Raw genomic sequence first — 12,956 nt, 5'->3', positions numbered from 1 at the left:
AACAACTTTGAGATATCATCTTACACCTGTCAGAATGGCTAAAGTCAAAAACACCAAGGATAACCTTTGCTGGAGAGGCTGTGGAGGAACGGGTACCCTCATCCATTGCTGGTGGGAATGCAATCTTGTGCAACCACTGTGGAAGTCAGTGTTTCGGTTTCTCAGGAAATTTGGGATCAACTTACCCCTGTTCCCAGCAATACCACTCTTGGGAATATACCCAAGAGATGCTCTATCAAATGACAAAAGCATTTGTTCAACTATGTTCATAGCAGTATTATTTGTAATAGCCAGAACCTGGAAACAACCTAGTTGCCCTTCAATGGAAGAATGGATGAAGAAAGTGTGGAATATCTACACATTAGAGTACTACGCTGCGGTAAAAAACAATGACTTCTCGAATTTTGCATGCAAATGGATGGAAATAGAAAACACTATCCTGAGTGAGGTGTCCCAGACCCAAAAAGATGAATATGGGATGTACTCACTCATAATTGGTTTCTAGCCATAAATAAGGACCACGGAGTCTACAATAGGTGAACCTAAAGAAGCTAAGTAAGAAGGTGAACCCAAGGAAAAACATATAGTTATCCTCTTGGCTAAGGGAAGTAGACCAAATTTCCGGGGAGAAAATGGGATCTTGGGGGTGGGGTGGGATGGGGGTAAGGGGAGATCGGGAGAGAAAATGTAGAAGGGAAGGAGGGGGTACCTGGGGAAACAGGAGAATTGGGATAAAGGAAAGGTGGATAGGGGAGCACGGAACCACAATTCTTAGTTAAGGGAGCCACTTTAGGGTGGGCAAGAGACTTGACCCTAGAGGGGCTCCCTAGTGCCCAAGATGAGGTTCCCAGTTAGTTCCTTGGGCAGCTGAGGATTGGGAACCTGAAATGACCCTATCCTAGAGCAATACTGACTAACATCTTGCATATCATCATAGAATCTTCATCTGGTGATGGATAGAGATAGAGACAGAGACCCACACAGGAGCACTGGACTGAGCTCCCAAGGTCCCAAAGAGGAGCAGAAGGAGGGAGAACATGAGCAAAGAATTCGGGACCACGAGGCGTGCATCCACCCACTGAGACAGTGGAGCTGATCTACGGGGAGCTCACCAAGGCCAGCTGGACTGTGACCGAAAAAGCATGGGATAAAACCGGACTCTCTGAACATGCCGAACAATGAGGGCTGATAAGACACCAAGGACAATGGCAGGGGGTTTTGATCCTACTTAATGTGCTGGCTTTGTGGGAGCCTAGCCAGTTTGGATGTTCACCTTCCTAGATATGGACGGAGGGGGGAGGGCCTAGGACTTAACACAGGGCAGGGAACCCAGACTGCTCTGTGGACTGGAGAGGGAGGGGGAGAGGAGTGGGGGGAGGGGGAGAAGGGTGGGAGGAGGGGGAGAAGGGTGGGAGGAGGGGGAGAAGGGTGGGAGGAGGGGAAGGGAAATGGGAGGCTGGGAGGAGGTGGAAACTTGTTTTTTGTTTATTTTTTTTTTCTTCTTTTCGCAATAAAAAAAAAGAAAGAAAAATGTCGACAGGCATGGAAAAAAAATGAAAGTTAGTCGCTTACCTTAAATCAATACAAAAATTAACATACAATGTATCAAAGACCAAAATGTATGAGCTAAAACTTACAGAATATTCAGAGGAAAATATGGAGGCCAAGAAGGAAAGAAGAAGTGGGAATAATTTCATGGATACGCCACCAACATGACAGTTAACATAAATAAAAAGAGGAGAATTGAATTTTATTAAATTAAAAACTTAAGCCTGGCAGTGGTGGAACATGCCTTTAACCCCAATACTTGGGAGGCAGAGCCAGGTGAATCTCTGTGAGTTTGAGGCCAGCCTGGTCTACAGGAGCTAGTTCCAGGACATGCTCCAAAGCTACAGCGAAATCTTGTTTCAAAAAAAAAAAAGAAAGAAAGAAAGAAAAAGAAAGAAAGATTTAAAACTTAGACACCTCAGGACACAATTAACAGAGTGCAAAGTCAGGCTATGGAATACAAAACCATGGAAGGAAATCCTACGTGTAATGTGGTAAAGGAAGATAGGAAGTAAGGAATTCCTCCTGGCAGCGGTAGTGGACCAGGAGTCTGAGATAGCTCCATACTGCCACCTGCAGTATGGAGACCCCTTCAGAGACCTCTTCCCAGACAAAGCCTGCATTCTTTTTTTTTTTTGACAAGAAATCATAATAATGTTTTATTAATCTTTAAATAAATTCAAGCAACGTGGTGTTACATGTACCCCATTACCTGTTGAAGATACATTACAGAAGATCTTAGTTATTATTAACAGGGTCTAGGTCCTGGGCAGAGAAGCTAGTCTTGACCTTTGTCTCACAGAGGAAATGGTGCCGAGGAGATCACATATTTTTTTTATGTTTTTTTTATTATTTTATAAAAATTTAGAATTATTTTTATTATTCTTTTTTAAAATTTATTTATTTATTTATTTATTTATTTATTTATTTATTAAGATTTCTGCCTCCTCCCCACCACCGCCTCCCATTTTCCTGACTTCAAACTCTATTACAGAGCTACAGTATTGAAAACAGCTTGGTATTGGCATAAAAACAGAGAAGTCGACCAATGGAATTGAATAGAAGACCCGGACTTTAACCCACAAACCTATGAACACCTGGTTTTTGATAAAGGAGCAAAAAGTATACAATGGAAAAAAGAGAGCATCTTAAACAAATTGTGCTGGCATAACTGGATGTCAATCTGTAGAAGAATGAAAATAGATCCATATCTATCACCATGCACAAAACTCAAGACCAAATGAATTAAAGACCTCAATATCAGTCCGAACACACTGAACCTGATAGAAGGGAAAGTGGGAAGTACTCTACAACACAAGGGCACAGGAGACCACTTCCTATGTATTACCCCAGCAGCATAGACATTAAGGACAACATTGAATAAATGGGACCTCCTGAAACTGAGAAGCTTCTGTAAAGCAAAGGACACTGTCACTAAGACAAGAAGGCAACCCACTGACTGGGAGAAGATCTTCACCAACCCCGCAACAGACAAAGGTCTGATCTCCAAAATATATAAAGAACTCAAGAAACTAGACTGCAAAATGCTAATCAACCCAATTATAAAATGGGGCACTGAGCTGAACAGAGAAGTCTCAACAGAAGAACTTCAAATGGCCAAAAGACACTTAAGGTCATGCTCAACCTCCTTAGCGATCAGGGAAATGCAAATCAAGACAACTTTAAGATACCATTTTACACCTGTCAGAATGGCTAGAATCAGAAACACCAATGATAGCCTTAGCTGGAGAGGTTGTGGAGTAAGGGGTACACTTATCCATTGCTGGTGGGAATGCAAACTTGTGCAACCACTTTGGAAAGCAGTGTGGGGGTTTCTCAGGAAATTCGGGATCAAAATTCCCCTGGACCCAGCAATACCACTCTTGGGAATATACCCAGGAGATGCCCTATCATACAACAAAAGTATATTCTCAACTATGTTCATAGCAGCATTGTTTGTAATAGCCAAAGCCTGCATTCTTGACCTTGTGGCCAAGGACAGAAATTCAGGCTGAACCAGTGTAGGTGGAGGCAGCGGAGGTGAGACCTATAAGATCTATTACCACAGACTAGGCACAGGGTTAACGGCAGAGACATTCACGGAACTAAAAAGACACACCCCACTGTAAGTCGAGCTTTGTTTTTGTGTTTTTTTTGAGACAGGTTTCTCTGTGTAGCCCCAGAACTCACCATGTAGACCAGGTTAACCTTGAACTCACAGAGATCCTCCTGCCTCTGCCTCTCACCCTCTCACAAGTTCTGGAATTAAAGCCATATGCCACCACTGCACAAAATGTAGCTTCTTAAAAGAAAAAAATCACATTTAAATGTCTTGACAGAAGAATTACATCCAATTTTTGGTAGCTCCCAAGTTAGATCTTAAAAAGTGGCTAAGAAATTCACTTTTCCCCCTTTTTTCTGTATTTTGATAAAAGAGATTATAAAGTGGCTTTGGGGATATCTTGGGTAGGATTGTAATCTGATTTACTAAACCATGGGCCACAAAGGTTTCACAAGGGGGTTAAGACCTACCCAATACTGTAATTTTATTGTCTGATTCCTGGAAAATAACAGTTTTGCAGAGGAGAAAGGGCAAAGGCCATTTTACTCTTACAAGTTAGCACAAGTCCCCACTGCTGAGCATTTTCATTTGAACTCTCTTTCTTTTTTTTATTTTTTTATTTAAATTTATTTATTTATTAAGGATTTCTGCCTCGTCCCCACAACCGCTTCACATTTCCCTCCCCCTCCCCCGATCAAGTCCCCCTCCCTCATCTGCTCGAAGAGCAATCAGGGTTCCCTGACCTGTGGGAAGCCCAAGGACTGCCCACCTCTATCCAGGTCTCGTAAGGTGAGCATCCAAACTGCCTAGGCTCCCACAAAGCCAGTACGTGCAGTAGGATCAAAAACCCACTGCAATTGTTCTTGAATTCTCAGTATTCCTCATTGTCCGCTATGTTCAGCTAGTCCGGATTTATCCCATGCTTTTTCAGACCTAGGCCAGCTGGCCTTGGTGAGATCCCAATAGAATATCCCCATTGTCTTAGTGTGTGGGTGCACCCCTCGTGGTCCTGAGTTCCTTGCTCGTGCTCCGTCTCCTTCTGCTCCTGATTTGGACCTTGAGATTTCTGTCCGGTGCTCCCATGTGGGTCTCTGTCTCTGTCTCCTTTCATCGCCTGATGAAGGTTAGTATTCATGAGGATGCCTATGTGTTTGTCTTTGGATTCACCTTCTTATTTAGCTTCTCTAGGAATATGAATTATAAGCTCAATGTCCTTTATTTATGGCTAGAAACCAAATATGAGTGAGTACATCCCATGTTCCTCTTTTTGGGTCTGGCTTACCTCACTCAGGATAGTGTTTTCTATTTCCATCCATTTGTATGCAAAATTCAAGAAGTCATTGTTTTTTACTGCTGAGTAATACTCTAATATGTATATATTCCATACTTTCTTCATCCATTCTTCCGTTGAAGGGCATCTAGGTTGTTTCCAGGTTCTGGCTTTTACAAACAATGCTGCCATGAACATAGTTGAGCATATACTTTTGTTGTATGATAGGGCCTCTCTTGGGTATATTCCCAAGAGTGGTATTGCTGGATCCAGGGGTAGGTTGATCCCGAATTTCCTGAGAAACCGAAACACTGCTTTCCAGAGTGGTTGCACAAGTTTGCATTCCCACCAGCAATGGGTGAGTGTACCCCTTTCTCCACAACCTCTCCAGCAAAGGCTATCATTGGTGTTTTTTATTTTAGCCATTCTGACAGGTGTAAGGTGGTATCTTAAAGTTGTCTTGATTTGCATTTCCCTGATCACTAAGGAAGTTGAGCATGACCTTAAGTGTCTTTTGGCCATTTGAAGTTCTTCTGTTGAGAATTCTCTGTTCAGCTCAGTGCCCCATTTTATAATTGGGTTGATTAGCATTTTGCAGTCTAGTTTCTTGAGTTCTTTATATATTTTGGAGATCAAACCTTTGTCAGTTGCAGGGTTGGTGAAGATCTTCTCCCAGTCAGTGGGTTGCCTTTTTGTCTTAGTGACAGTGTCCTTTGCTTTACAGAAGCTTCTCAGCCTCAGGAAGTCCCATTTATTCAATGATGCCCTTAGTGTCTGTGCTGCTGGGGTTATACGTAGGAAGTGGTCTCCTGTGCCCATGTGCTGTAGAGTACTTCCCACTTTCTCTTCTATCAGGTTCAGTGTGTTCGGACTGATATTGAGGTCTTTAATCCATTTGGACTTGAGTTTTGTGCATGGTGATAGATATGGATCTATTTTCATTCTTCTACAGATTGACATTTGAACTCTCTTTCTATAAAGGCCAGATGGAGGGAATACTGTCTCTGTCAGCAACCTTCATAGCACATGTTAACTGTGGTGAAATTCTGAGTCTAGTGAGATGCTTTAAGCATACTCCAGCGTGAAAGGCTTTTTCCCATCTCATGTTCTCTTAGTTTTCCTTGTCTATCTTGTCTTCCTACAACACAAGACAATAACAATGGGCAAAGGACTTTAAAAAATAGATATTTCTCTAAGAGAAAGCTGTGTGGATGGTGAATAAGGGCTCAACATCACAAAGCATTAGGGACATAAAAACGGACACCGTGATGAGATGTTACTTCATACTCATTGGAATGACCGCTTTAAAATGAGACAACAACCCAGGGAGGTGGCTCAGCTGGTAAAGATGTTGGCTGCCAAGCCTGAGACCCAAGTTGGATCATCAAAATCCACATGGTAGAAAGAAAGAACAGACTTTACAAAGCTGTCCTGTAAATTCCAAAAATATACAAGTTCACATGCATACACAAACAGTCAATTGACGTAAGGATAAAAGTTTACGTGGGACAGGACAGGACAGGAAAAACTGTAAAATTTAACAGGACAGGAAAAAATTGTAAAATTTAACAGGACAGGAAAAAAATTGTAAAATTGAAACACAAGTTACCAAATGACTCAGAAATTCTGTTTTTGAGTATGTGCCTGAAAGACTTGAAAACAAGGTCTTGAAGAAGTGTGTCTATCCATGTTCATTGCTTCATTATTCACAGTGGCTAAAAGCGAGACTCAACATGAGGGTCTCTTCGTGGATGAGTGGAAACACAAAATGGGATGTGTGCATGATACAATGTGCGTACAATACAGTTAGTTTTTAAATTGCTATTACATATATTTCTGTGTGTGTGCACGCGCGTGTGCATGCGCACAAGAGAGAGAGAGAGAGAGAGAGAGAGAGAGAGAGAGAGAGAGAGAGAGAGAGAGAGAGAGAACATGCCACAGTGTATATGTGGAAGTAAGAGGACGACTTGTGGGAACTGATGCTTCCCTTCCACCGTTCCACACCATGCTGGTCCCATGGAGATAGTCACAGCAAGTGCTTTTACTTGTGGAGCCATCTCAGTGGCCCATATTTAGTTTTTCAAAAGAAGGAAATTCTGAGATATGCCTCAGCAATGGACAAGTCCTGAGAATATTAAACAGAGAAAAAGTTGAGTCATGAAAAGACAAATATGACTTCAATTCCACCAGCACAAAGCATCCCCAGTTGCCACATTTCTTCCAGAATTTTTATTTCATTTTTTTCAATGTGTGTGCCTGTGTTTATGTGTATGTATGGAACATATGTGCAGGTACTGGAGGAAGACAAAACAAAAGGGTCTCCATCTCCTGGATCCAGGCTTACACACAGTTGTGAGCCACCAGACACGGGTGCTGGGAACTGAACTTGTGTCCTCTCGAAGAACAGCAAGCACTGAGCTATCTGTCAATAAGTCCGATGAGTCAGTTTGCAAATATCAAAAGTAGAATGGTGATTGCTAAGGCCTAGAGTGTTGTGGAGTGTTCACCAGAGAAGACTGCTCAGACATGAGTTTAAGTCAACAGAAAGTCTTTATTAGTCGGCTAGTGACTACACTGGGTGTTCAGGATCCCAGTGTAGCCCTGAGCCTTTCTCAGGGTGAGCTTTGAAGCACAAAAAAACATATTCTGAATGACATACTTCAGTTAGCAAGAGCAGTTAGCCAGAAGTGGAACTATAGAAGCCAAAAAGCAAGGTGAGTACAGTTAGAGACTTTTCTAGAACTATGAAATTTGATAGATTAGGTCTTTGTTTTAATTGGTGGGTGGTACTGCCTAAATGCTGGGTTCTATGGCCTGAATGGTACTTTCTTCATGGAATCAGTTGTGTTAAGGTCTCAGGGTCTTCTAAGTCTGAGGCCCAGGTACACTCCTTCACTGGCCTTAGTAAATGAGTCAAATCATGGGCTCCTTCTGTTTTAGTTTATGATGCAGGGTCCCACTGTTCATCCAATCAGAGTGATAACTAAAGGCTCAACCTGTGATGATAGAGTAGTTAGCCAGAGGAACAAAAGACTGCTACCAGTTATTTCCCCAACCATGGCAAGGTTTTTTTAATTACCTTGACCAATTAGCATAGAAACAGGTTTCTCCCAAAGCCAGACACAGTTTTCTTATGAGAAGTAAGTCTAAGGCTCTCCAATTTTGTATGACCATTTCTACAAGGGAATCTAAATCTTGTTTTAATACCACCAGGTTATTATCAACCTTTCTACTTAGCTTGGAAAGCATCAGAAGAGACAGATTTAGGCAAACCATTGGTACATGCCCATGAAATAGTCTCAGAGGTTTGCTAATATTGCTATTACCCGGGTGAAATAACCCATAAGTCAGAATAATGGGCATCAGAATAAGGGGAAGAACCTAGGTTAAAGGCTTTGGCGATTAGACAAGTTTCAGTCGCTTGTAATGCTCTAATATTAATTTAGGTGCCCCGAGTCACAGTGAATTTTGTCAGGCAATGGGCTGGCACTACAGGGGCCAGATGCTAAACCTAACCAGCAGTCCTGCCTGATTTCTGGCTGGGAGTGATAAACTCTATCCCCAGGGTCCCTTCCTGTGGCATGGAGTCTGTTTCCCCAGGTTTTTCCTGTTTCCCAAAGGTCAGAATCTTTTTAAAGGAAAATTTCAGGAAGCCTCAGTTTTACAGACCCAACTTTTGTAAAGGAAACACCCTTGTTCCTGGGGCCCAGCTGCAGGGCATGCATAGAACTATAAACTCTGAATTCCTATCTCAGAAAAGAAGTTCCCGTCTATTCTGGTTCTCCATTATAACTAAACTTTTAAAGTGAGCATCTGTGAGTAAAGGTCAAGATGAAGATGGGTTGCTGGTCTTAGTCACACCAGCTAATTTCTTCCCTGTATCTGTCTTTCCTAGTTCCCAGGTCCAGGTGCAAGGGCAGAGGCGGTTAGACCATGACCCTGTATTCATACCAAATACAGGTCTCAGGAGGAGATAGAGGGGCAGGGAGTGGGAGGACCTAGGGCCCAATGAAATTTTAATTTCAATGGATCCATAGTCCAGAGACAGTCCATTTGGTAGTAGGAGCTGTGGCTTCTGCTTTCTTGACCTGTGTGTGGTGGATCCGTGGTGCGATGCCAGCTCCCTTCAATGCCGTGGAGTGGAGAGAATCACCTTGTAGGGTCCTTTCCAGGATAGTTTCCCTGCCCCTTTGGCTACTTGCTTGACCCAGATGGTATCACTGGACTCCAACAAGGGGAAACTGGTAGTGGACTCTGAGATCAATTGGCTCTCTCGGATAGTTCAGTAGATAACTGGAGGGCCTGTAGTGTTCTGAGAAAGGAATGGTTAGAGAGTTCTACCAACTGCTGCTCCCTGAGCCTGGGAAGCAGAGGGGAAGTCTTCCAAACATAGTCTCATAGTGGGTAAATCCCTCCCTATATGGGGTGCAGCAGGCTAAGCAAAGTAAGGCCTATCCATCCTTTGCTGAACTCTAAGGAGAGTTTTATTAGGGTTTCTTTTAATGCCCTGTTTATTTTTGTTAACCTGCCCAGAACTCTCAAGTTTATATGCACAATGAAGTTTTAAATCTATGTTTAAAGCTTTAGCTATTAATTGGGAGGTTTGGGCTATGAAAGCTACTCCACTGTCAGTCTCCATTGCGAGGGGGAGGCCAAATCAGGGACCAGTTCCTGGAAGAGCTTTTGAGCTACTATTTGGGCAGTTTCAGTCCAGATGGAGAACTCTTCTATCCACCTGGAAAAGGTATCTGTGAAAACTAACAAGTACTTTTATCCTCCCCCAGCAGGCTGGATCTTGGTGAAGTCAGCTTCCCAGAGTTCTCTGGGGGTGTTGGACCCTTCCTGGGTAGGGTCTCTTCGTTTTAGATTCACTTGAGCGCAAAGCTGCCATCTGGCTGAGAGACATCTGCACTAGGCTGTCCATAATAACACACTAACACACCTTGGTCTGAGCAACTCAGAAAGTTTTGTGGGTCCCGGATGAGTAGCCTGGTGGAGGTCAGTTACCAGAGTCCTGCCAGTTGTTTCTGCAGAATGATCTTTCTCTCTGGTGTCCTCCATTCACCTGGGGGTTTGAGCTGTCCATTTCTTTACCATGGAGTTTCAGGCAGCACTGGTTCAGCTAGGTCAGAAGCCAACAGTGGAGGACAGTGATTTGTCAGGGGAAATCAAATAGCCTCTAGGAAGCTAAGATTTTTTTAAATGTCCTTTTCCCCAGTGATGAGAAGCTCTCTTCATCTGTAGATTATACTGTGGGCATGCCCACTAATAAAAGCACTGACTGGCGGTCCATGCATATGGTGGTAGACTCTCCTTTTTCTCATCTAAGAACCCGGCTCAGTTCTATCAGCTTTGCTCTCTAGGCTGAGCTACCTGGCTTGAGCTCAAATTGTTTCAGTTAAATGAACTATGTCTTTTGTTTCATCTTTCATCTCCTGGCAGTCATGGATGAGCACTTGTATCATCAGGAAGAGGATAACCCAATTGATAGCTGGGGTGGACCAGTAGTATGGCCTGGTATTGTGTCACAGGGTCATTAGACAGCCAGTGTTTTGGTCCTTCTCAGAGGAGGGCCTCAACTGTGTCATTGAGGGTGTGTGTGTGCTGTGATTATGAGATCTTGACCCAGAGTTGACTTGTTTTTGTTTGCTTGCTTTTTCATCTGCATGTACAACTTTATGCCAGAGGAGGACATCACATCCCACTAGAGATGGTTGTGCGCCACCATGTGGTTGCTGACAATTGAACTCAGGACCTGAGGAAGAGCAGGCAGTGTTCTTAACTGCTGAGCCATCTCTCCAGCCTAAAGTTGGGCTTTCTTACCCAACATTCTGTGGCCCAATGTCTGTAAGTCTTGCAGCAGTCCCTCAGTAGTCCTTTTATAATCCATTTCCAAGGAAACCTCTGACTGAAGGGCAGGAGGTCAGCATTTAGTTTCTCATCAAACAGGGTTGGAACTTTTTTTTTTTTTTTGATTTTTCGAGACAGGGTTTCTCCGTAGCTTTTGGTTCCTGTCCTGGAACTAGCTCTGTAGACCAGGCTGGCCTCGAACTCACAGAGATCCGCCTGCCTCTGCCTCCCGAGTGCTGGGATTAAAGGTGTGTGCTACCACCGCCCGGCGGAACATTTTTTTTTAAATACTTGGGACAACCTGGTTCAGGTATGTTGTCAATAAAATATCCCTCTGGGTCTTTCCATTTAAAAGCAGAGATGGGTTAACTCACGTCTGCCAATAGGAGACTGAAAAATGCATCTTTCAGGTCCAAGAATGTGTACAACTGTTTCTGTGGGAGAATCAGACTCACGAGAATCAGAGGTCCCAGGTGTCTTCAGATTCAGGAAAGCTGTAGTCCAGGGTGACTGACAGGGCACCAGGATGCCTGTCTCTTCAAGCCAGGAAGTATGGACTGCAATTTCCCCTTTTGTTTCCAGAGTTGTTGGGTATTGTTTGATCCGGAATGGGGTAGCTGTACTGATAGGAACTTGCTATTGGGTCAGTCCTGGGAGGCTGGATTCTGCCCATACTCCAGGAATCTTTGTTGTCAATTTGAGAGATAGCCCAACTCCTTTTGATTGGAGACAGAACTTTCTGTTAGGAGATATTTCTTCTGTCAAAGGGTAGGACATCAAAATTTTGCTGGGTGTCTATAAGTCTAACTACATCTCATTATCAAAAGAGGTGACGGCGGCTTTCATTTTAGGCAAAAGGTCTCATTCCAATCAGTTTGCTGCTGTTAAATACTTTTGAGCTATCTCCAGCAACTGGGCTATACTTAAACCTTGAATTAAAAAATGCTTTTATACCTTCTTTATAATATCTGGGGCCAACAAGGCAAGAAAGGAATTTAGCATCTGTCTTTAATCTTTTAAAAAGGACCCACTAGAGGTTGTTTAAAGTCTCCTTGGTCAGTGCTGGACAGAAGAGAAAATCTATTCTCTTTAGGCTGTGTTATCTGCCAGTTATTCCCTTGCCCAGACCAGGGACGGTTTTTCTTCCTTTTTCTTCAGAAAATGGTGGGTTTTTCTTTTTCTTTTTTATTCTTCTCTCATACATTGCATCCCAACTGAAGTTTTCCCTCCCTCCACTCCACCCAGCCCTACCCCATCCTCTCCTCTCCCAAGTTTTGGGTTTTTCAATTATAGAGACATAAGGAGAAGTAAATCATGAAAGAAAAAGAAGTGGAACTTTCTCTTCTACTTTCTGGCTCACCCCTGGGGAACTCTTCCCCTTCCCTGAGCCTGCTTGAGCAGAGCTGGCCCAGAGTTGAGGGAATGATCATTGGTGGAACTATTTCCCCCTCCCTGTCTGCATTCTGCTTAGATGGAAAGGGACCCTGGATGAGAGGCCTAGCCCCTCCCCACCTACACACAGGGACGAACCCTGACAGTGAGCAACAAGCAAGAACTCCAGCTCTTGAAGAGGGCTAGGTGGAAGGTATTTTTCCCCTCTCTGAGACCTGACAGAGCCCAAAGGATTTAGGTTCCTACCAGGAGAGGGCACAGATACCAAGCCAGGGGGTTCTCACGCCAGAGAAAGCCACTGACCAGTAACAGTGAAACAGAATGGACAGAACACATAGACACAGGCATACATATGCACACAGAGAGACACAGTAAAGACAACCAGGGGTGGCCCGCACACATTCATACATCTGAACAGACAAAGGGAGCCAGTGATTCCTCTCATGGATCCATGACACTGGAGCAACAGCCAGGTCCCACCTCTCTCCTATGTGTCCAAACAGAATGCACCTTAACCAGATTCACCTCCAAAGGTGACAGACCAGGAGACTTTCTAATTTGTTTCTTGGTGTCAGATCCCTCTGAAGCATTAGGCAGTGATTGATCAAAGGGAGCTCTGGGGACCTGGAACATCTCAGGCTGTGTACCCTGACCACCACACTCTTCTTACTTCAAGGGGCTCTGAGACCTCTGGTGTCTCAAAATATGGTCTTTGGTATCTTGGTGCAATCTTCAGAAATATCACAGGCTATTCACCAGAGAAAACTGCTCAGACTTGAGTTTAAGCCAACAGAAAGTCTTTATTAGCAGGGCACTGACTACACCGAGTGTTCA

This window comes from Microtus oregoni, unplaced genomic scaffold (assembly GCF_018167655.1).
Source record: "Microtus oregoni isolate MIOR12 unplaced genomic scaffold, Mior012 000121F_000, whole genome shotgun sequence".
In the NCBI taxonomy this organism is placed as follows: domain Eukaryota; kingdom Metazoa; phylum Chordata; class Mammalia; order Rodentia; family Cricetidae; genus Microtus; species Microtus oregoni.
The sequence above is the reverse complement of the archived record's forward strand: the minus strand, read 5'-3'. Positions refer to the sequence as shown.